General features: G+C 45.2%; 1 protein-coding gene across 3 annotated transcripts in view; it reads left to right on the plus strand.

Annotated features, from left to right (window-relative positions):
- The window catches only part of LOC147022640 (FERM domain-containing protein 6-like), a 102447-nt gene that overhangs the window by 22365 nt on the left and 54808 nt on the right, over positions 1-25274 (plus strand). The window lies entirely within an intron of this gene.

A 25274-nucleotide genomic window follows, 5' to 3' on the forward strand; every position in this document is an offset into this window, starting at 1 on the left:
GCAGTGGTCCACACTGGAACGTGCCGTCCCACAATGGTCTGATTCCAGATCCAGAATGGTACTTTATGGTCATATCTGATTCCACGGGAAGGCACAACAAGGACGACAAACCATGCTGAGGATTCTCCTAATACGGCTATCCTGAGTTTCACGTTGTTCTCACCAACAAGAAACTTTCTCATTATATATATATATATATATATATATATATATTTATTTGTGTGTTTGTACACAAGGTGTCCCTTCAATCGGTACCCATTGTTATTTATTGAACACAATAAGCATACACAACTTTCCAGGTGAATATGGAAGGGTTTCGTGATGTTTGAAGTTATCTTTGGTTCTCAACATATGCACCCGTCTCTTTAATGTCGAACCAAATTGTCCAGAACCTTTGTACAGGACGCGGGACATTCCTGGGACAGCGTTGGTGATGCCACGACGTAGTTAATCCAATGAATGTGGGTGCGTGTCACGAACTCCATCGTTCATGAAACTCCACAAAACCAATCGCAGGTTGTCGGGTCTGGGGATCTTGAGGGCCAAGCGACGGGTCCAGCATGGTCGATCCGTTTGTTGAGGAACGTTGAATCGAGAAGTTTACGAAGAGGTCCTTCACAAACGAGAAGACGAACGTTAATTGAAGGAGAAGGTAGACATGTTGAGGACCAAATAAGACTTCAAACATCACTCAAACTGTTCCTCATAGGTTTCACCTGGAACATTGTGAACGCTTGATATCATCCGTAAATCCATAGTGGATACCTTTTTGAGGGACAACCCTCCCCCAATAAATAAATAAATATATATATATATATTTCGCTTTCCAACAGATAATAATAAATATATATATATATATTTTTAATATAATAATATGCCTGGTGTTGACTCTATGGTTAAAGGTGGTGGGCTTGAAATCCGAGGATCTTGAGTTCAAATCCCCCTCGGCTGTTCAATTTATACCGGGTCGGGTTGACTCTGCCTGTCATCCTTCCGAGGTCAGCAAAATGTGTGCCAGCTTGCTGGTCTCCTGTGTCGGAGTGGTGACCTGTCCAGGATTATACCCAATAGCCAAGAAGACTGCTTAGGCAGCACCAATGCTCTGCACAGAGTATGATCCCAATGGATGGATGGATTATAACAATGAGACAAGTACAATGGCTTGATTCACAATCACATGATATTTTCTTTCTTCAGGGATATGAAGTAAAATCATTGCTTTTTGCCATTTTTTGTTTCTCCAGCTCCTCAATCATCTCATCAATTAAAAGTTTTATTCCCTGCCATGCACTAACTCATTGGAGATGCTAATCGTGCAGGAATTTTACAAGATTTGTATGAACCCCTGGTTTCATGAGCTGTACAATCTATAACATTACAACTAAAACCTTTTGCTTGAAATGATTAGGTTTAATGTGGATAAAAATCCAAAAGATAATAGTCCCCATCTATTGTCTACATCCTCTGATCGTAATCACACCCATCCTCTCCCTCGTGCTACACTGAATACCGTGGTGAGGCAGATGCCTTCAATGAACCTTCGTGGATGGAAAATCCAACTGATGGCAATCTCAGGTTATTCCACAAATCTGCAAGAAATATGTGTCCACTCATGAGAACCAGAAAACAACATCTGGCCAACCTCAAGCCCATACTCTCAACCTGCCTCTTTCCTTGAATACCTGGTGATGCCTTGTCAAGTCCGTCTGGTGTACACTCGCCCTTCATCCCTTCCCTCACTTTGAATGACACCATGACTGAGTCTGCTCCTGAAAAGGCTGATTTGCCTCAACTCTGTGTTTTCTTTGGTATCAGGTTTCTTCGGAGAATCCTTGGCTATCGCTGGTCGGACTTTGTGTCCAACGAGCGGTTGCTGAGAGACTCAAATGAGATTTGTTACCTGCATGGTCCGTGAGCATCAGCTGCGGCTGTATGGACATGTGGCTCATTTTCCTGACGCTGATCCTGCTCACCAGATTCTCTCAGCGAGGGAGTCTCATGAGTGGAGGAGGCCAATGGGCTGACCATGTGCCTCATAGTTGCAGTAGGTTGATCGGCATCTCGAGGAGTTGGGGATGGGCCAAGCATCTGCCTGGGGGATGGCCAGACGGAGGCCCCTGGAGTACTGGCAGAAAGTGGACGCAGCGACGTGCTGCCCCGGCACATGCTCCTATACCTGACCTGGCCTGTGTTTGCTTCCTCATCTCACATACCAAATCTCTCATTCACTCTCTCGGCATCCTTTTCAAATATGAACTACCAACATCATATAACAAGGCCTTCATCTGCAGATCGATGAAGTACTGCTCTCCCCTTTGGGCTACACCCCTGCCTCATACCTTTAACATTGAACAACCGTAGAGACCAAGGCCTACAGTCATCCCCCATCCATATCCATGATATTTTCTACCATCAATAAGCCTCCGCAAACCCACACCATCCTTTCCAGGTTATTGTGTTTTCCCCCCTCTCCTCCACAGACCTTTTTGGGTTTTTTGCTCCATTGCTGTTGCATCCCATTTTCCCCTTCCTGTTCTTTCATCCTCTTCCTTGCTGTGTTTGATTTTGTATCCAGCTTGTTTGTACCACCTGGGACCCCCTCCCCTTACTCTGTCATTCTTCACCTTACCCATTCTTTGTCGTGTGTACTTCTGTTCTGATCTTCGACGCTGCTGTTCCTGTGTTTCCCTCTTTTCCACCATGTTCTTGTGTTAAAGAACTTCCCCGAACTTCAGACTTTGTGTATCAAAAAAACTAAGGGTTGTCAATGTTGGCATGGATGGTATGTATAAAAGTTGATACATATCAATTCCATCCACGAGATGAGGAATCTTATTATTATTTTAAAAAAATTCACTTTGGGAGAGTGGACTCCATGTGGGACACCACAGAGAGATTTACCCCCTCTTTTAAGGTCATTAGTAAGCCAGCTGGGTTTTACCGATTATAGGACAAACATCTATAGATAATGAAGCAAGTGTATGTCCAGCCACGAACCCACATGACTTTTTTCTGTTTGAACATCAGTTGCACCCTGGCTATGTCTATTAATTACGTATTCTTGGAACGTACCTTTTACACCTTTAGACCGCTAAGACCCCTTCTACCTTTGAAGACTCTTCAGACATTTTTGAGTGTTCGACCCTTCATACGTCATTAGACATTGACATCCTTTCGATCGCTTGGACTGCTATATACCTGCAGACCCCTTAATACCCCGTTAGAGCCCTAAGACCCCATTATAACCCAAAGACCCTTCAGACCCCTAAGATACCTTTAGATCCTGTTGGACCCTCGAGACCCCTTCACTCTTCAGACCTTCTATACCCTTTCAACCCATTTTTATACCCCAAGACCCTTTTGACCCCACAGACCCCTGACACCTGAACACCCTTTCGACCGTTTAAACCTTTCAGACAGGTTCGACATATTTAGACCCCTTTACATTGCTTGGACTCTTGCCTATTTCGAGCTTTAGACCCTTTTGACCACTTAGATGTCTGTTGACCCCTTAGACATTTCTATCTTTTAAAGATTAGACCCTTTCGACCCCTTGGACCTTTTACACCTTGAGACCATCTTGAACCTTTTAGATGCACACCACACCACACCACACAAACATCATAGTCTTCTTGCAAAACACAGACTCTACTTTTTTCAGCAAGCAATGCAGGAACTCTATCCACCCAGGTAGTGGGTACTCTGCTAGTTACTACAATTAGCTCGATGTCCAAAGACTTTTAGAACGCAAATTATAACATGTCGTCACAATGTCCGGGAGGTGATTTCTGGGTGTGTTATTGTACTTTGCATACGCAGTACATCAGGAAGTACATTTGGTATGACAGACACACGGATAACACACGTCTTCAGTGGACTGAGCGTAGATTAATAGAGTACCAGTTAATAATGCTCTTACCTTCAACACTTGAAACGTTGAGCCACGTTGACAGCTTGTTTGGAATGGTGGACTGAACCCAATCTGAATGATACATCAGTCTCTCTTGTGCACAACAACGATTAATTGTTAAATAAATATGATTTTAAACCTGCACTCGGTCAAATTCACAAATCTGATGTGCCAGGCTAAGTTCATGACTCCCTGTCAGGAGACCAATTTAATTTGAGATGAGTGCTTGAGCTATTTTTATTTGTCTGTTCGTTTGATAGTTTATTTATTTATTCATTAACATTCCTTTTTTTTTGTGAAACGTTATTACACGAGAGACGTGTGTACGCCAAAGTGACATGCCAGGTAACTGAGAAGGAATCTTTTCTTAAATTCAAATTTAATATTTAGTTTGTGAATGGCAAGAACATTCCTCTGACTGTCACTTGTATGAACAGCTGTTTGAATTGCCTTTGTGTTGTTGTAGTACTCTGCCCTATCATCTGTCATCCCTCTGATCGGCAAGCAGCAGCCTCTTCACTCTCTGCAAATCTGGATAAAATCACAAGCTGGTCAAACACTTGGAACATGTCTCAACCATGACAAATCTCACACTCTCATGATGTCTCTCTGAAAGGACTGGCAGGAACGACCCCCCTCCTCCCCCCCCACGATATACTTTCTCAACAATGCTCTTCAAGAAGCCCTTTCGTTCAAGCTTTTGGGCCTCATGATGTGCCACAATCTTTCCTGGAAAAACCACTTCTCCAAGCTGGCCTCCAAAGCCAGTCGCCGACTGGGCATCCTCCGTTGTGCAAAGTCCTTCCTTGGCACACTGAGTTTTTAACCACATACAAAGCTTTCATCAGCAGCCTCATGCTCTCTGCTCTCCCCTCTGGGGTGATGCTCCTGACTCACACCTTTCTTGGCTTCACGCTGGAGAAACCAAGGCATTTTGGATCATTGTATCTCCTGCGATGAGGCTGAGTCTTTGGGTCTCTCACTGTCTCACCGCAGGCAGGTCGGTGGTCTTTCTGTCTTCTACCGTCTCTTCTCCGGCCTTACCCCCCACCCCTGCTCTGTCCCCCCCGATAATTCCGCAGGGCGTTCAAGGTCCACCAAAAAACCCCTTCTGGTAAAACTGCCATAATCAATAATCATTGCTCACCTTCACTCTTTCATTCCTCTTTTTTCACACCTTTGGAACAAACTCACACACTCTCTTCAATCCCACTCTTTCCTCCAGGTCTTCAAAACAGCTGTTCATCACCATCTCATATCTTCCCCCATCCAAAACCATGATCTTTTCTACCCCCGTTAATCCACCTCCTTCAAATCCCCTACTTGCCTTCCTGAAAGTCCCTGTCGTGTCCATCTTGTATACCCCGTGTTCCCCATCCCATCCCCCTCCCTTTTTTTTTTTTTTTTTTTTTTTTTTTTTTGTATACCTTGGTCGAGGCTCGTATGAGAGCTAACACACAACTCACAGCAAGGAGGCATGAGACAAGAGGGGCGGGAGTGGAAGGGACAAAACATTGGGGAACAGACACAGGTGAACTGTGGAAGGGAGAGGGATGGGGATGGGACGGGGAACATGGCGAGGGGAAGATGGACATTAAAGGGACTTTCAGGAAGGAAAGCAGGAGAATTGAAGGAAGTGGGCTTGGGTGGATTATCGGGGGTAGAAAAGATCGAGGATTTGGATGGGGGAAGATAAGAGGTGGTGCTGAACAGCTGTTTTGAAAGCCTGAAGGGAAGAATGGGAAAGAATAGAGTGAGGAAGTTTATTCCAAAGGCGGGAAAAAAGAGGAATGAAAGAGTGAAGATGAGCAGTGATTCGTGATTTTGGTAGTTTTACCAGAAGGGGGTTGTTGGCGGACCTTGAGCGCCCTGTGGAAATGTGGTTGGGACAAATCGCAGAGAGAGCAGGGGGGCAAGGCTGGAGAGGAGTCGGTAGAAGACAGAAAGACCACCGACCAACCTGCGGTGATTGAGTGAGAGGCCCAAAGAATCAGCTTCATTGCGGGAGATGCCAATGATCTTAAAAGCCCTGGTTTCGACAGCGTGAAGTCGAGAAAGGTGGGAGGCAGGAGCACCAGCCCAGAGGGGAGAGCAGTACTCCATCAGGCTACGGACAAAAGCTTTGTAAGTGGTCAGGAGCTCAAGAGGGCCGAGGAAGGACTTTGCACGACGGAGGATTCCCAGTCGGCGACTGGCTTTTGAGGCAAGGTTGGAAATGTGACTTTCCCAGGAAAGGTCATGGCAGATCGTGAGACCCAGAAGCTTGAAAGAAAAGACTTCTTCCAGAGGATTGTTGAGAAAGTGGATGTGTGGTTTTTGTATACGGTTCTTTCGAAGAGACATAGTGAGAGTGTGAGATTTGTCTGGATTGAAAGACATGTTCCACGTGTTGGACCAGTTTGTGATTTTATCCAGATCTGCAGTGAGCGAAGAAGCTGCTGCTTGCCGGTCTGAGGGATGACAGATGGTACGGCAGAGGGTTGAGTCATCGGCAAAGAGAAATAGAGGATTTTCCAGAGAGTCCGAGAGATCATTGATGAAAACCAGAAAAAGAACAGGGCCCAGAACGCTACCTTGAGGAACTCCAGCCTGCACAGGAAGAGGGGATGAAAGAACTCCATTTAGGGCCACACGTTGACTGCGACAGGAGAGGAAGTCTGCGAGCCATGAGTGGAGATGGCCTTGAATACCATGGGCAGAGAGTTTGGTGAGTAGGGCAGGGTGCCAGACTGTGTCAAAAGCACGTGATATGTCCAGGGATACGGCTCGGATTTCCTGTCTGGCATTGAGGACCTCCATCCATTGATGGGAGAGCAGTAGCAGCATATCTAGGGTAGAGTGACCTGGTCTGAAACCAAATTGATGATTGGAAATCAAGCCATTGGAGAAGAGGAAGGATTTCATGTCTGAAGCGATGATGGATTCCATAACCTTGCTGATGATTGGGAGAAGGCTGATTGGTCTATAGTTACAGGGATCTGTTTTTGCACCTTTTTTATGCAGGGCAGTGATGTTAGCAGATTTCCAAGCAGATGGCAGATGACCTTGGGAAAATGAGAGGGTGAATAGAACAGAGAGAGGGTGAGCAAGAGCAGAAGAGCAGGCTTTGAGGACACGTGGGCTGATGCCGTCTGGACCGGTTGCAGAATCTGACTCGAGGTTTGAAAGCAAGCTCTCCACCTTGTCAGGAGAAAAGGATGCAGAGTCCAGGGACAGTTGGGTGCGACTGGGTAAAGTGGGTAGAGATAGTGATGGGTTTGGGACACAAGATTTAGCTGCAAACACCGAGTTTAGACATTCAGCTTTATCACGTGTGGAATCAGCAGTGCGGCCATTTGAGGTAAGGGAGGGGATGGAGGGAACATACACCAGAAACAGATTTGATTAAACGCCACCAGGATTTTGAGGGAGGAGAGAGGGTTTGAGAGTTCAGACTTGAGATGAGAAAGATGTTGTTTTCTGGCTCTCCTGAAGGTAGATACACACTTGTTCCGAGCTTTGTGGAAAGAACTGAGATTGCCCTCAGTTGGGTTTGCTTTCCCTGAGGCAAAGGCAAGTTGTTTCAGGACAACTGCCTCTCCACAAGCTACAGTAAAGCAAGGGCTGGAGGAAGTGTAAGACAACTGAACACGACGAGGGGATAAATCTGTGCATGAGGGAGAGCAAGTTTCTTTGAAAGAATTCCCAGGATGAGTTGATGTTTGAGAAAGTAGTGATAGGAGACCAGTCTGTAAGTTTGATGGCTGCTCGGAGACCCTGCCAGTCGGCTTGAGTGAAATGCCAGACTCGACGTGAGGTGGTTCTCTGATAACAGCCAGAGAGATGTCCACTTTAATAAGGACGTGGTCAGAAGAACCAATTGGAGCGAAGGAAGAGCAGCAGATATTGTCAGGGAAATTTGTCAAAATCAGATCCAGAAGAGATGGAGTACCATTGGTTGAGATCCGGGTCGGGAAGTTGACCGATTGAGTCAGTCCCAATGAGTCACAGAAAGCTTTTGCTGATGTCCCATGGCAGGTGAGAGGTACCCACACCTAGCCAACTGGCGTGATGACAATTGAAGTCGCCACATAAGAGGAAGAGAGATTTGGATGAGAAGATAGAAGATGGTCCATGTTTTCGGAGAGTGAGGTGTAGATGGAGTCATCACTGTTCGGTGGACGGTACAGTACACATATAAACATGAGGTGGGAGAGTGGAGGGCGAAGCCAGAGGTATTCCTGGGGGTGTGGGGGAGTGAGAGCAGTGCAGGGAGAGTGAGGAATAGAGTCTTTGATGAAGAGAGCAACACCTCCACCAGGACGAGGCTCAGGTCTGTCATACCGTAGAGGGAGTAACCAGGGAGAGATACTTGGGAGTCAGACACGTCTTGGGAGAGGAAAGTTTCTGTTAGGCAGATAATGTCTGGTTTGTCAGTGGCAACCTGCATGGAAAGATCTGAAAGGTTTGAGCGAAGGCCCGGATATTTGGGGTCCACACTTTTAATGAAGAGGTAGGGGAGGAGGCTTTTGGTGCAGGAGGTGGAGGGGGCGGGGGAGGGTCGGACGAGGGACGAGGGGGAGAGTAAGGAGGGTTGCTGAAGGAGTGTGGGGTATTGCAGAATAGCGAGGGGAGGGGCCGAATGAGGAGGAGAAAAGGCTCTGTGGTGCTGTGAGAGAGGGGGGACAAGAGACAAGGAAGATGGCAGTTGAGGATTTGAGGAGGTGGAGTGAAGAGATGGAGGTGAGAGGGCAGTGGAGGGAGGCAGGTTGGTGGATGAGAGGGGGGCAACTTAGAGAAGGAAGAGTGAGGGGGATGAAAGGTGGGAGAAAGGTGAGGGGGGAATTTTGAAAGAGGTGAGAGGGAGGCTTGGAGAGGGAGAAGAGTGGGATGGTTGCTTTGAGAGTGAGAGTGAGGGGTGAGGGGGTGAGTTGGCACTGAAGTTGGAAAAAAGAATGGTTGATGGAAAGCGAGCATCCATGGCAAACTGTGGTTTTTAAAAGTTTTAGGTCAGATATACGATTTAACACAATTCTTGATGGATGCAATGAAGGCAAATTCAGAGCATGGAGAGAAGAAGCGCTGTAATAGTTGGATTTTTTAGGCAAGGAATGAAGGAGAGGTCGAAATGAGAGCAGTCTGTTAAAATAGCAGAAGAGTAGTGCATTGTGAAACAGTAAAGAGTACCACATGTGTGAGAGAGGAAGATGAAGCATTATAAGATCGTTTTTGTTGTTAATATTAATGTATGAGAGAGTTCAACAGATTAGGTCATGGAAGTGTAAAAAAAAAAAAAAGAAATCGAGGAAGACGAGGAGGAAGTTAAGAGGAAGAAGTAGCAGAATCGGGAGAAGGTTGTTGTTGTTGTTGTTGGGTTTTTTTTTTTTTTTTTTTTTTTTTTTTTTTTGAGATAAGAAAGAGATTAGTTGGGAGAATGGGGGATATTTGGAAAGTGGGGAGGATGAAAATTGAAGGTAATGGGGAGGATAGAAATTGAAGGTAATGGGGAGAAAAAACAAACAAACAAACAAAAAAAACGATCGAACACCAAGTGGAACCGGTAGGCCTCAAGCCTAGGACTAGGCCTCAAACACCAGGTGAGAACGTCGACATAAATACTCACAAAATAGCACGATTTTTGAAACAAAACCGAACTAGGAACACACATTAACATGTAGGTGAGAAAATTAAACAGTTAAAACGGGACAAATAACAACCGGAACTTAACTTTGAGAATGTCAGCAGGGAGCCCCGAAGGAGACCTCTTGCCGCTCAAAACCGGAACCGGAAGTCCCTTCCACAGATCTTCTAATGTCTCTGTTCCCCACTGTTTTGTGCTTCCCTCTCCCACCCCTCTTGTCTCCTGCCATGTTATATGTTCTGTGTGTTAGCTCTTACACGAGCCTCGACATGGTGCACAAAAAAAGAAAGTAGAAAGGTGGAATTTTAAAATGCCTTCTGCTTACAAATTTCCCCGTAGCATGTAAGTCCATGAAGATATTTGTTTAACTTCCCAACAAACCATGGGCTCTTGTGTCTCCTTCAACAATGAAGGTATTCAATGAAGTATTGTGATCATTGTATATTATCATTTATTGTAGTCAGAGTGAATTAGGAAACTATAAACGAGTACTTTTATATAGAAGACAAAGATCACATGGTTTGCAGCACCGTGACCATGAAACAGGAACGTCCTTTTAAACTTAAAGGAGCATCATAAACAGGAGATGTATAGATGAGAGCAAAACCAAGGCCAAATGAAACTTCGAGGGGACACACGTAACGATACATGGCCAAGTTTGTCCCGTGGCATTGCTTCGTCCATAATACATTAAAAGGAAGGAATGATGATACCACCAGTCGCCTTTAAATCTCTTGTTGATTATATACTATCATGGGAAAGTGTGTTTACCGTTTCCCTGTTCTGCGAAATGATTTCCTTTTGCTGTCACAGTCGATACCAACGCCCATCGTGGCGTTTGTGGTTCCTGACCATTTGGACCCAGACTCTTCATGTTGATTTTCCTGACCAGACAGAGAGCCTTCGTGATAATCTGAGTGTTTGGATTCCCACGCTTCATGTCACGTGCAACTTGTCCGCTTGGACCATTTCCAATTCGATGTAAACGAGGTATGAACACAGCGAGCTCATAATAATCATTTGTTGTGAACAAGTTCTTGCGTCTGATGCCAAATGTGTCAAAAGTTCTGTTTCATAGACAAGTGTGAACATTGCTGTACGGTCTACGCGTCGTCACACATGGAGCGGAAAAGTTCAGCTCTGTCCTCGTGCGATATAAATTTGTGAACAGGCTTCATTCAAACAGCGAATACACGTGAGAAGAACGTAATCGATTTCTGAGTTCAAGGTGTACATGGTAAATGTATGAGACAATTTGAACGAGGAAGATGTCCAGATTGATCAAATGGGCATTTTGGGTATCGAGATCAACACGGCCTTTGTTGGACACCAACTGACGTCACCATAATGTGGTCATGTCAGAGTTATTCAGTCTGATGATGAAGAAATATTTCTTTAAACCCTGACAAATCCCACACACTCACCCTGTCTCTCTGAAAGGACCGTCTGGCAAACCCTCCCATCTCACTTCCTAAATTATCCGCTTGGAGAGGTTAAGTCACTCAAACGTTTGGGCCTCACCATCAACAATGATCTTTCTTGTGGAAACCATATTTCCAAGATGGCATCCAAAACCAACTGCTGACTACATCCTTCATCGTGCAAGGTCTTTCCTGAGCCAATCTCAACCTTTGACGACCAACGCGTCCTTCATTTGCAGCTTGATGGAGTAATGCTCTCCCTTCTGTGCTGGCACCTCGAACCTCAAACCTTACCCTTCTTATCTTGATGTTGTGGAAAGAAAGGTCCTCAACATCATTGAGATTTCCCACGACGAAGCTGAGTGTCTGGGCCCGTCACTCTCCCATTTCAGACAGGTTGGTGTCCTCTCTAGGTCTTGTAGACTCTACCCTCTCTTGGCTCTGTCCCTCTGTGGTTTCTAAAGGGTACACATGGTCTGCCAGTAACCCTCTTCTTCTTCGTCTCCCAAAATCCAGGCTCACTGCTCACCTCCTCTCATTTATTCCTCTTTTCTCTTCCTTGTGGAACCAAGTTCAACAGTGTGTCAGTCCCAATCTTCCCTTTGGAGCTTCAAGCCAGCTGAACACCATTACCTCAGGTCATCACCCATCCAAAAATTCAACATCTACTCAACCCAAAATGATCCCATTCCCAAGCACTCCATTTTTTTTTTCAGGTTATTGTGATTTACCCCTTCCCCCACCACTCTCCCTCACCTCTTCTCATTTGTTCCATTGTGTTTCATCCCCGCTTTCCCCTTTCTCTTCTTATTGTGTTTCATTCATCTTGTGTGCAGCTTGTTCACCCCACGTGTCCTTCTACCGCAACCCCCTTGATCTCACTCTCATTTCAACTCTGCTGTTTCCACATTTCCATTTTATTCCCTTCCACTCTGCTTTTGCTCTTCCATGAGCCTCGATCACGTATACAAATTCATTTTCTTTTGCAAATGCCGTATTTATTAAAAAAAAAAAAATAGAGCACTCTGGGGATTGATGTTCATCGTCACGTGCCATGTTTTGTTTTGTTTTGCTGGGCTTGCAGCTTTGTACCAATATCAGATTATCATCATCACTCGCGTGAATGTGTGTGCGCACGTGACGAAGTGTTTACAAACATCGGACGTTTTAGCGTTAACATCTCGGAGAATCATTGACATCACATGCCGGATGTTGAGGCACAGTTTTTCTGCTTCATCTCGTTGGGCAGGTTTACAACTTCTCAGTATTCTGTTCCGTAGTCATGCACCTGCTGTCCTTTCTTCTCTTCCAGGACAAACTTGTTCATGCAGTAACTCCATCCTACCTTCAGAAGTGCAGACCTCATGTTAACCTGCACTCATTGACCCCTTCTTTGTTGCCTCCAATGAAAGTGTGTAACTGTCTGTGTCTGTTCAATGTTGCTCTTCCCAACAATTCCTTTCCACTCATCTATTTTTTTTGTACTTTAACAAATCCTCTCTTGTATACACATATCCCTCGCTCTCCCTCTCTCTTGTGAATTAAGGTTGTGTAGGCCGAGATAGTCTGGATCTGAAATGGTCTTGAGCCTGTAAGGATACTGTAAGGAATGGCTCAAGGTCATTCATCATGAGCGCTGAAGTTCTTATTTTAGAAGAGAAGAGAGTGAGCACAAGAGAAGCTCTGGATTGGTAGTCATTGCAGCGGTATCTGTTGTCCTCCATATTTAATATATTGTCCTGATACTGCATAAAAAGCAATATATCTTATTGTATGCGGGATAATCCTGTGAAAACAGGCCCACCTTCTCATGGTAAAACTGCTGATACCTGATGTTGAGTTGGTAGAGCGAGGTCGTTTGACGACAAGGTTGAATTATTATCCACCACGTTCTTGGATAGTCATGTGCTCATGGTGATTTACGTGAAGCATTGGGGTTATGTACGGGATGTCCGAGAGCATTGGTTCTTAACCTGGGGTGCACGCACCCCCAGGGGTGTGTGAAACGTCATTTCTGGGGTGCGAAACATTCCGGCCGGTGATTTTTGCTGCGAAAATAAAGGAGTGCGAAGGACCTAATTTGAAGTCTTCAATTCTAACACCTCTCCAAAGTCAATGATTTTTGACAAGGGGTGTGAGAAAATATTCTGAGAACCGAAGGGGTGTTGGCACCAAAAAAAGGTTAAGAACCACTGTCCTGGAGGTATACGCACTCACCTCGAAGCCGTCTAGCCTGAGTTTGAATCCCAACCCAGCGACTATATAAACTGTCATCCTGGTGTCGTTTCACAGGCATGTCGATTTATCAATGTGTGTGCCGTCCCTCGGATGGACATTAAATTGGGTGTCCTGTCTGGCAGCAGTAGTTTGTAGATGTTAAAGATCCCACGGTGTCCTTCGCGAAGAGTAGGTGAGCTATCAGCAGCACCCTCAATAGATTACAAATTCCTGACCTCACCTACAGAAAGCGGCACAGCCACACCCCGCAGCGTGGTGCTGAATGTGAAAGAAGGTGGTTTATGTACAAGGAAAGGAAGACAGGAAGAGGTCCGTTTAAAAATGGTGCGGCCTGTTTGTTGTTCCCACCTGAGCACTTCGCTCGTAATGCTGGGATCCAAGGCTCGTTTCCCAAATACTGTTTATCTGTCCGTTTGTATCCTGATATCCTTGGTGTCCTTGTGAAAAATGTACAAACTATTCCATGAGCGTTCAGTTCTTGTGAAAAATTTATGCTTTCCCTCATGATGTCTGGTTGTCTTCCTATTCCCGCTTGATGCTTTTCTCAGTGGACGAAGAACCGGCTTCACTCAGTTATTTAGCTCATCCATGAGCTGAGATGTGTATTTAAATTAATAAATAAATATAAAGTGTAACACCATGTAAAGGAATTTCTGAGAACTGTCGAGGTCATTGAGCTTGCAAGTTCCCAGCAACCATGTCTTCAGGTTCTGCTGCTCCCTTGTTTTATCAGTGATGGTGGCACTCTCCGGCACATTGACAGTTAACGAGGCATTTCAGAACAGGACAATAGCTGCAGGAAACACCTAAAAGGCAAGCGGCCCAGACATGGGAAGGGCGTTCTTGGAACAGCTCTGATAAAGAGATGAACAGCAGGAAGAGGATACAAAGCAGGCCATGTTAGAGATTGTCTGGGCTGGCAGGATAGCAGAGAGGTATGCACACTCTCCTCTGAGCTGTCTTGTCTGGGTTTGAATTTTGGCCCAGCTATAAACTGTCATCCTGGCGTTTCACAGTCAGGGCCATTTATCAATGTGTGTGCCGTCACTCGGATGGACGTTAACTTAGGTGCCACATCTGCCAGTATGAGTTGGTGGACGCTAAATATATCCCACTGTGCCCTTTCTGAAAAGGAGGCGAGATATCACCTGCACTGCACCCTGAACAAATAAACAAATTCCTACTCCATCTTCAGGGGGCACCGCATCAACGGCACAGATGTGCTCCCCCCACCCCAACAGAAATGATGCTTTCCTGCAGCAATGTGCTGCAAAGGAAATAAGAAGATGAGATAAAATAGGTATGCTCGATATTTACCATCTCGGTGTCTTTCTGGTAGAGCGGGTCACAAGAGTATGTCATTGAATTCTTACAATGGAATGTGACAATGGATTGATGCTGGACTTGACAAGGCCCACCTTCAGTCACAGCATTAAGACTCATTTGAGGGTATGGACACCTTCAGTAAGTGGGGTCATATCTTGCCTGCACTTTGAGAAGAGTGTTGGCCTTACCTTACCTTGTGAAATACCTAACATGGTTGTCTTGCAAGAGTCCAGAAGGCCGAGAAACTTTGGGGGAATGGACCAAACATTCAATGATATCACGCGCTATTTACCTTCGTGAGAAGTGTAACACAGACTTTAATTCTTGGGATATGAAGCTTTTAATCCCATGAAGACACGTATCACCTGTTATCATTACACAATGAGACCTTTCGAAAAAGATATTATTACTTTTCCAATAACTGTGAAGTTCACACAATTGATATCACCATCATCACCATTATCATAATCATCACATCATCATCAATGAATTTAGGAAGTGAATCGTGCATATTGTTACGTACTTTTCATTTACAACTGCATGACATGGCCAAAAGTATGTGGACACCTGCTCATCCAACATCTAATTCCAATATCGTGGACATTAATATGGAGTTGGTCCCCGCCGTGATTTTATTCCACTTAAAGTTTCATATAATCAATTGCACATGAAATGTTACAGCATGAAGCTTAACGAAACTACCGTTGTTGACAATGGCACTGAGTGGGTTAAGTGGATTTTCTATTGTCGACAATGGAACCGAGTGGGTTAAGTGGGTTTTCTATTGTCGATAATGGCACTGAGTGGGTTCGGTGAGTTTTCTATTGTCGACAATGGGACTGAGTGGGTGAAGTGGATTTTTTATTGTCGACAATGGGACTGAGTGGGTTAAGTGGATTTTCTATTGTTGACAATGGCACTGAATGGGTTAAGCGGGTTTTCAATTGTCCACAATGGCACTGAGTGGGTGAAGTGGGTTTTCTATTGTCGACAATGGCACTGAATGGGTTAAGTGGGTTTTCTATTGTCCACAATCGCACTGAGTGGGTTGTGGGTTTTCTATTGTGGATGATGGAACTGAGTGGGTTAAGCGGGGTTTCTATTGTCGATAATGGCACTGAGTGGGTTCAGCGGGTTTTCAATTGTCGATAATGGCACTGAGTGGGTTTTGGGTTTTCTATTGTCGATAATGGCACTGAGTGGGTTAAACGGGTTTTCAATTGTCCACAATGGCACTGAGTGGGTGAAGTGGGTTTTCTATTGTCGACAATGGCACTGAATGGGTTAAGCGGGTTTTCTATTGTCCACAATGGCACTGAGTGGGTTGTGGGTTTTCTATTGTCCACAATGGCACTGAGCGGGTGAAGTGGGTTTTCTATTGTCGATAATGACACTGAGTGGGTTAAGCGGGTTTTCTATTGTCCACAATGGCACTGAGTGGGTTTTTTTTTTTTTTTTTTTTTTTTTTTTTTTTTTTGTATACCTTGGTCGAGGCTCGTATGAGAGCTAACACACAACTCACAGCAAGGAGGCATGAGACAAGAGGGGCGGGAGTGGAAGGGACAAAACATTGGGGAACAGACACAGGTGAACTGTGGAAGGGAGAGGGATGGGGATGGGACGGGGAACATGGCGAGGGGAAGATGGACATTAAAGGGACTTTCAGGAAGGAAAGCAGGAGAATTGAAGGAAGAGGGCATGGGTGGATTATCGGGGTAGAAAAGATCGAGGATTTGGATGGGGGAAGATAAGAGGTGGTGGTGAACAGCTGTTTTGAAAGCCTGGAGGGAAGAATGGGAAAGAATAGAGTGAGGAAGTTTATTCCAAAGGCGGGAAAAAGAGGAATGAAAGAGTGAAGATGAGCAGTGATTCGTGATTTTGGTAGTTTTACCAGAAGGGGGTTGTTGGCGGACCTTGAGCGCCCTGTGGAAATGTGGTTGGGACAAATCGCAGAGAGAGCAGGGGGGCAAGGCTGGAGAGGAGTCGGTAGAAGACAGAAAGACCACCGACCAACCTGCGGTGATTGAGTGAGAGGCCCAAAGACTCAGCTTCATTGCGGGAGATGCCAATGATCTTAAAAGCCCTGGTTTCGACAGCGTGAAGTCGAGAAAGGTGGGAGGCAGGAGCACCAGCCCAGAGGGGAGAGCAGTACTCCATCAGGCTACGGACAAAAGCTTTGTAAGTGGTCAGGAGCTCAAGAGGGCCGAGGAAGGACTTTGCACGACGGAGGATTCCCAGTCGGCGACTGGCTTTTGAGGCAAGGTTGGAAATGTGACTTTCCCAGGAAAGGTCATGGCAGATAGTGAGACCCAGAAGCTTGAAAGAAAAGACTTCTTCCAGAGGATTGTTGAGAAAGTGGATGGGGGGGTTTTGTAAACGGTCCTTTCGAAGAGACATAGTGAGAGGGTTGTGGGTTTTCTATTGTGGACGATGGAACTGAGTGGGTAAAGCGGGGCTTCTATTGTCGATAATGGCACTGAGTGGGTTAACCGGGTTTCTATTGTCCACAATAGCACTGAGCGGGTGAAGTGGGTTTTCTATTGTCGACAATGGCACTGAATGGGTTAAGTGTGTTTTCTATTGTCGACAATGGCACTGAGTGGGTTAAGTGTGTTTTCTATTGTCCACAATGGCACTGAGTGGGTTAAGCGGGTTTTCTATTGTCCACAATGGCACTGAGTGGATTAAGTGGGTTTTCTGTTGTCGATAATGGCACTGAGTGGGTTAAGCGGGGTTTCTATTGTCGATAATGGCACTGACTGGGTAAAGCGGGTTTTCTATTGTCCACAATGGCACTGAACAGGTGAAGTGGGTTTTCTGTTGTCGACAATGGCACTGAGTGGGTTTAGTGGGTTTTCTATTGTCCACAATGGCACTGAGTGGGTTAAGTGGGTTTTCTGTTGTCGATAATGGCACTGAGTGGGTTAAGCGGGGTTTCTATTGTCGATAATGGCACTGACTGGGTAAAGCGGGTTTTCTATTGTCCACAATGGCACTGAGCGGGTGAAGTGGGTTTTCTGTTGTCGACAATGGCACTGAGTGGGTTTAGTGGGTTTTCTATTGTCGGCAATGGCACTGAGTGGGTTAAGCAGGTTTTCTCTTGTCCACGATGCCACTGAGTGGTTTGTGGGTTTTCTTTTGTCGACAATGGCACTGAGTGGGTGAATTGGGTTTTCTATTGTCCACAATGGCACTGAGTGGGTTAAGTGGGCTTTCTATTGTCCACAATGGCACTGAGTGGGTTAAGTGGGTTTTCTATTGACCACAATGGCACTGGGTGGGTTAAGCGGGTTTTCTATTGTCAACAATGGCGCTGAGTGGGTTAAGCGGGGTTTCTATTGTCCACAATGCCACTGAGTGGGTTGTGGGTTTTCTATTGTCAACAATGGCACTGGGTGGGTTAAGTGGGTTTTCTGTTGTCGACAATGGCACTGGGTGGGTTAAGTGGGTTTTCTGTTGTCGACAATGGCACTGGGTGGGTTAAGTGGGTTTTCTATTGTCGACAATGGAACTGAGTAGGTTAAGTGGATTTTCTATTGTCGACAATGGCACTGAGTGGGTTAAGTGGATCTTCCATTGTCGACAATGGCTCTGAGTGGGTTAAGTGGATCTTCTACCGTCGACAATGGAACCGAGTGGGTTCAGTGGATTTTCTCTTGTGGACAATGGAACTGAGTGGGTTAAGTGGATCTTCTATTGTCGACTATGGAACTGAGTAGGTTAAGTGGATTTTCTATTGTCGACAATGGTACTGAGTGGGTTGAGTGGGTTTTCTGGCCTTTTTGCTTGAAGGGCCTCCATTATTTCACTAGACTTCAAAAGTAAATGTATGTTTATCTCATGGTATCCTCCACCTGTGGGAATGCATCTTTACAGTTGAACCTTATTGAACGTGTTTCTCTATTTCATTTCAACGAAGGAAACAAATGATAGTACAATGGGGGTTGTGATGCAACCATAAACGTAACAATGATGAAGAAAGGAAATGAGAGGGAGGGAGTTCCAGGGTGAAGCATTCCTGATTTGACAGGTTGAAGAAAAAGATCCAGGATTGTTGGGAAAGGATCAAGCTTTCTGGAAACACCAGCAGATAGGCAGGCCGGAATGTACCTTTGATAAACATTCGCTATCTACTCTCCATGTCTCCACCATATCATCCCGTTCCTGCCAAAGTTGTGAAGTCGACCAGTCACGAAGGGTCCAGTTGGGAATGTGGGATGGATAGGAGGGAGGGGGTGGTCACCTCCATGGTGTCTGGACCTTCTTCCCTTTTCAGGTAAAATAACTCCATGATAATAATACCGTGCAGTACCTTCAGGAAATAATTATAATCTCATTTAAAACTACAATGGTACTCAAAGTGCATACCTCTGCCTGGTTGAACTGTTTACATTTTGTATTCCATTAATGGGCTGGATCTGGATCCGGACCTGAACCAAAATCGAATCTCCTTGTTCTTGTCACCGACCCACTCGTCCACCACTTGTGGTCATAATCGGTCCATCACTTTTTGAGATGTCATGCTAAATATTGTTTTTTGTCTTATCTCCCAACAGTAAAGAATCACTTACACAATTCTGGTATCCGCATCTGGATCTTCACCAAAATCTAATCATTTCGTCCTTGTCACACACCCAACCTTTACACCAAATTTCGTCAAAATCAATCCAGAACTTAAAAAAAATCCTGTTCACAGACAGACGGATGAAAGCAGAACCTCCGTCTTCCTTTCGTGGCGGAGGTAAAAACTCTTCTTCTTCTTTCGGCTGCTCCCGTTAGGGGTCGCCACAGCGGATCATCCGTATGATCCGCATAGTGATTTGGCACATGTTTTACGCCGGATGCCCTTCCTGACGCAACCCTGGTCGCCTCTTACGACACAGGGATATGGTACACCTATATTAACCGGGGTATACACCGGCCCAGTACACTGGTACTCACTTCGCCGACCTCGGAAGGATGACAGGCTGAGTCAACCCCCTGGTGTATTAATTCAGTGGCCCAACGGGGCTTGAACTCAGGACCTTTTGGATCCCAAGCCGCTGCCCAAACCACTGCGCCAACACCAGGCTTGGAGGTAAAAACTATTAAATGTTATTTTTCAGAAATTATAACCAGATATATCCACTTATTGCTTATACATTTGACCATTGTTCAAACATATGGACCCCCCCCTTCCATTCCTTCTCCCACCTTCCATACTTTTCATAATCCTGGAAAAGTTTCTGACATGGATTACAATCAAACTTTCCATGAGCATTTGAGATGTCTTTTTCCCTCAGTTTGTTCCTTTTCTGTTTCATCCTCACTTTCCCCTTCCTCTTCGTGCTGTCTTTCACTCAGCTTGTGTGCAGCTTGTTCACCCCATGTGTCCTTATCCCCCTCCCCCTTGTTCTCTTTCTCTTTCTCTTTCTCTTTCTTCTCTGCTATTGCTGTTTCCCCCTTTCCATTTTGTTACCTTCCACCCTGCTGTAACTCTTCCACGAGCCGAGACCACGTCTCCAAGAAAACGAAGAATGTGTGAGAGCTAAGGTTAGAGCAGTATGTTTCCAGTTAATGTGCGTAGGGAGCATGAGAAACTCACAATTCCATGTCTCGACTCCTGACCACTTTCTAGCACATGAGGCTGGCTCAAGAAACCCAGTCGCTATTTTGTTCCTCAGTTGCTCACTGTTGCTGTGAGATATTATTCCATTACAAGATGTTCAGTGACGTCATCCATATTATATTCACTATTGTGAAATGTAAACAAATTGCAGTTTGAGAGGTGAGGTGTGACAGCAAGCAAACTAACACAATGTGGAATTTATATAAACCTGATATTTATCTCTCCTTGTTCAAGGCCACAATCATAGCTCACCTGTGAGAGTCACCTTTGTGTTCATCACTCGACTGTGCACTCGGGAGCATTTAGACCCACAAGGATGTCATTGTCTCGATATCCTGCCTTGTGACACTTCTCATCAACACGGTTCCTGCTTTATGACCAAAATCGTGCCCAATGAGTGCCCCGTGAGCACAATGTTTTAGAATTGGAGCCTGTACACATAGTACACACCTCCATAATGATGGTATTTAGCCCTGTCCCACATCCCCCTGACCCCTTCACCATCACCAACTTCCTCTATCTTCATTCACATCTTATTTTTCTTTCTCTTTTTCCCAACTCTCCTCCCTTTTCCCCTTCCTTTTCTCAAAAATGTTTTTTTTTTAATTTACCCCTCTAGTCCAGGTAATCTGGCCCTTTTTAAATTTACCCCTTTTCCCTTTCCCTATCACTGCATCTTAATATGAAATGGCCTCTGATGTAATGAAAACATTTTATAGCAAGAGTGATTTCTTTCGTTATAGAAATGTCGATAAGTTTCCCTTTATGGGAACAGTGCACAAAGGTGTCTTCATTGTAAATGTATTTACTCGATTTTTGGAAGATTTGTAATGCCATGCCGGCTGGTTTAGGTGTCTGAAATGATTATCACGTCACAGTGTGAAGAAGGAGTTTGTCTTGGTTGGACCCTCTGATTCTCTCTCGGGATAAGCAGGAGGAGATGAATGACAAAAACACTAGAATGCCCCATGTTGTTAATAACAACGGTAATCTTAATATAATGGTAGTCTCTCCTGGTGTCGTGTACATATGAGCAAATACAACCTGTCACTTCGCTGACAGGATCATGCGTGAGGGGAAGGATAGAGGAGGGGAGGTGAGGTGGAGAAGGAGAGGGGTAGGAGAGAGAGCGGAAGGAGAGAGGGAGGGATAGGGGTGGGAGAGAGAGAGATAAGGGTGGGAGAGGGAGGAATAGGGAGGGAGGGGGGATATATATATATATATATATATATATATATATATATATATATATATATACATATATATATATATATATATATATATATATATACATATATATATATATATATATATATATATATATATATATATATACATATACATATACATATATATATATATATATATATATATATATATATATATATATATATATATATATATATATATATATATATATATATATATATATATATATATAGGAGTGTGATGAGCTCGACACTGATCCCCATTGGACAGTCCCACGCCATAGCGTCGCCTCCAACACAGAGGCCTCGGCCGGGTGACTCTGTCAAACAAAGATTATATGGTCAACATCAGTTAAACATAAAACGGAGCCACCGATCCAGATTGAGGGCTTATTTGCCCTCATCAGGATGGCACACCGATAAATATTGTTGCGGTTCTCGGAACCGCATGCATACAACAGATAGGGGTCCCAAGACGGTTATTCCATTATTGTACGTGTAGATAGTTCCCTTCCTTTTGTTTAGCGGGACAACAGGGAGTGCGTTGCGATGATTTAATAGTTAGGGTTGCTAAATCATTTTCTTTTCATCCCCACTCTTTTTCTTTTTCTTTCCTGGGATAAATCAGTCACGTGCGCTTTCGCAGTAAGGTGGGAAAACTGCCGCGCCGCCGTGAAAGATCCATTGTATCCGGAATCTCGTTCCCGGGCGAGCCTGAAACCCGGCATGTGCGGTGAGTCACGTACGCTTTCAAAGGATCGCTGTATCCGGAGTCTCATTCCCGGGTGAGCCCAAAACCCAACACGTGCTTGCCCCTCGTCTCGTTTACCACAGCATGTAACACGGCCAGCACGATGCCCACGCTGCACGAAACACGTGCTTGCCCCTCATCTCGTCTACCACAGCATGACACTCCATGGTACCCTCTGCCTTGCTTGCCCCTCGTCTCGTTTACCACAGCATGACACTCCATGGTACCCTCTGCCTTGCTTGCCCCTCGTCTCGTTTACCACAGCGTGTTACATGGCCAGCACGACGCCCACGCTGCACGAGACACGTGCTTGCCCCTCGTCTCGTCTACCACAGCGTGTAGCACGACGATCCACGGTACCCCCTGCCCTGCTTGCCCCCTCGTCTCGTTTACCACAGCGTGACACTCCACGGTACCCTCTGCCCTGCTTGCCCCTCGTCTCATTTACCACAGCGTACGGTCCTTCACCTGACATGACGTGTGGTCCACGATGACCCGAGATCTCAGAGCGAACATCCTCGGGATCCGCAAGCGGCTCCGATGGAGAATACATGGTCGGTCCAGGAAGTTCTCCGGAAGACCGCGGGTCCATCGTCGGTTCATCCGAAGACAAGGGGTCCAGACCCGATTAAGATTTACTTGTGATTCGCGTGCCAATTTTGGTGTGGGCGATTTGTGTCATGTCATGGGGTCGGAGCGAGGTGTGTTCACTGTCTGGGGTGGCCTTGCCAGAAACGAAGTGAGGCGGTTTCTGGCTCAAGCTGGTGGGCTACATGAGGGGTAGGGGCCAATCAAAGCACCCAATTTGGGCGATGACATTGAATTCGGCATGGCCCCCTCCCCCCCCCGAGCTTCAGCCCTATAAAAGACGGAGAAGTTCCTCCATCTTGGGTGTGTGTTTATGCTGTGTCTCCTGCTTCTCGACTCTGCCTTCTCTTCGCCGCCCATGCCTCGCATCATCGACTCCGCCCACGCCTCACCTCGTCCACCCACCTGCCTGGTCCCGCCCACTACTCCACCCTCGCACTCTGGACTCCGACCTTTTCCACTCAAGCTCCACCTTCAGAACACAGGCTCCACTCGTGTGGCTTGGGCCAGAGACAACGCGACTACTGTTGGGTACCGCCCCACGGAGCATCCCCTCCCCCGAAACGCCCAGGTACAGAGAGCATAACCTCAACCCCCTCTCTCCCTGGCTGCAAAAGTCCCTTCTCATTGGGGTTTCTTTTTCTGTGTGTGTCGAGTGTGCTTGCACCTGTCTGTTAAGTAAGTCTGTAGAAGTGCATTATTGTTGTAACTGTTATTAATCTCGCGTCAAGTCTGCACCGTCTGCTTTCGTAAGTTGCTTGTATTATTGTCGCACCACACCTCTCTCCTCTTTCCCTGCGTTACATACCCAATAAATCTTTGGCGTACCACATAATTATTTATTAACAAGCAAGCGAAGAAAAGCATCATTAGGAATGTTCCCTGCTCGTTTTTGTCTTTTCTCCCATTGGTCCAGCATGGTTCGAATCTAAGTTTAGCCAGGTCTTTATTCCCAATGATCCGTTCCTTTGAGCCGCTACGTCCTTGGCAGTGTCGCTCGGCTGCATCCGATCCGGTAGAGTGATCCAGTTCGGACAAGGCGTACCGAGGGCGTGGTTCCCCAGTAATTAAATCATGTGATTAATTAGGTAACCCGATTAACCCATAGATGGGAGGACCCTAGGTCACGTGGTTGAGTTATTGGCGTCCACGGTCGGTTAAGCGACCCGTCGTGTCACGGAATTATCCGTGTGCGACGGCCTACAATTCCGGGGAGTCTGGTGGGAATCGACATAGCTTCCCCCACCTCATGGTCTTCTCACCCGACCCCGCCGGCCCACAACAATATCTAACCAATGCGAACCACATTAGTCGTTTTTCTTCAAACACCCCTCCTGACTGTGAATGGTGAGCATCGCCGCGGATTACGTCTCGCACGGTAAAACCGCAGAATCCGCACAGAACAACCCTCCATTTGCCACTCAGACGATTGTTCCTGTTAATGCAAGCCATTCAATCAGAAGGCACGTGATGTGATTGGCGGGAAAATTGCAACGAGTGTTCGTCACACTCCACACGTTTCGATTTTCCCATGTATGTATGTATGTATGTATATATATATATATGTATATATTTGTATATATATATATATATATATATATATATATATATATATATATATATATATATATATATATATATATATATATATATATATATATATATATATATGTATATATAATAAATGACCGTTTTTACAGCCATTTTTCCCTGCTGTGCAGGGGTTGGGCTTTTTTTCTTGAGGCAATGTTTTATGGCCGGATGCCCTTCCTGACGCCAACCCTGGTCGCCTCTTACGACACACAGGGATATGGTACACCTATTCTAACCTGGGCATACACCGGGACCAGTACACTGGTACTCATTTCGACGACCTCGGAAAGATGACAGGCTGAGTCAACCCCCTGGTGTTAATTCAGCAGTCAACGGGGCTTGAACTCAGGACCCTGGGATCCCAAGCCACCACCCTCACCACTAAGCCAACACCAGGCATATATATATATATATATATATATATATATATATATATATTATATATATATATATATATATATATATATATATATATATATATATATATATATATATATATATATATATATATATTATATATATTATATTATATTATATTATATCCACTCCATCACCAAGCCGAACTGAATTCACCTCTGTCACAAAGCTGACCCGATGTCTAAACACCTTCATCAAACCAACCTGACAACATTGACTCTCACAAAGCTGCACTAACATATTGACTCCTTTACCAAGTCACCCAAACGTATAGACTCCTTCATCAAGTCACCATCACATATACATTCCTTTACCAAGTCAGCATAACATATGGACTCCTTTATCAAGTCACCATCACATATACATTCCTTTACCAAGTCAACATAACACATGGACTCCTTCACCAAGTCAACATAACATATGGACTCCTTCACCAAGTCAACATAACATATGGACTCCTTCACCAAGTCAATATAACATATAGACTCCTTTTCAAGTCACGATCACATCTAGACTCCTTCACCAAGTCACTATCACATATAGACTCCTTCACCAAGTCACTATCACATATAGACTCCTTCACCAAGTCACTAT

This window comes from Eptatretus burgeri, chromosome 7 (genome assembly GCF_056783735.1).
Source record: "Eptatretus burgeri isolate ZD-2024b chromosome 7, Ebu_testis_v1, whole genome shotgun sequence".
NCBI lineage: Eukaryota > Metazoa > Chordata > Myxini > Myxiniformes > Myxinidae > Eptatretus > Eptatretus burgeri.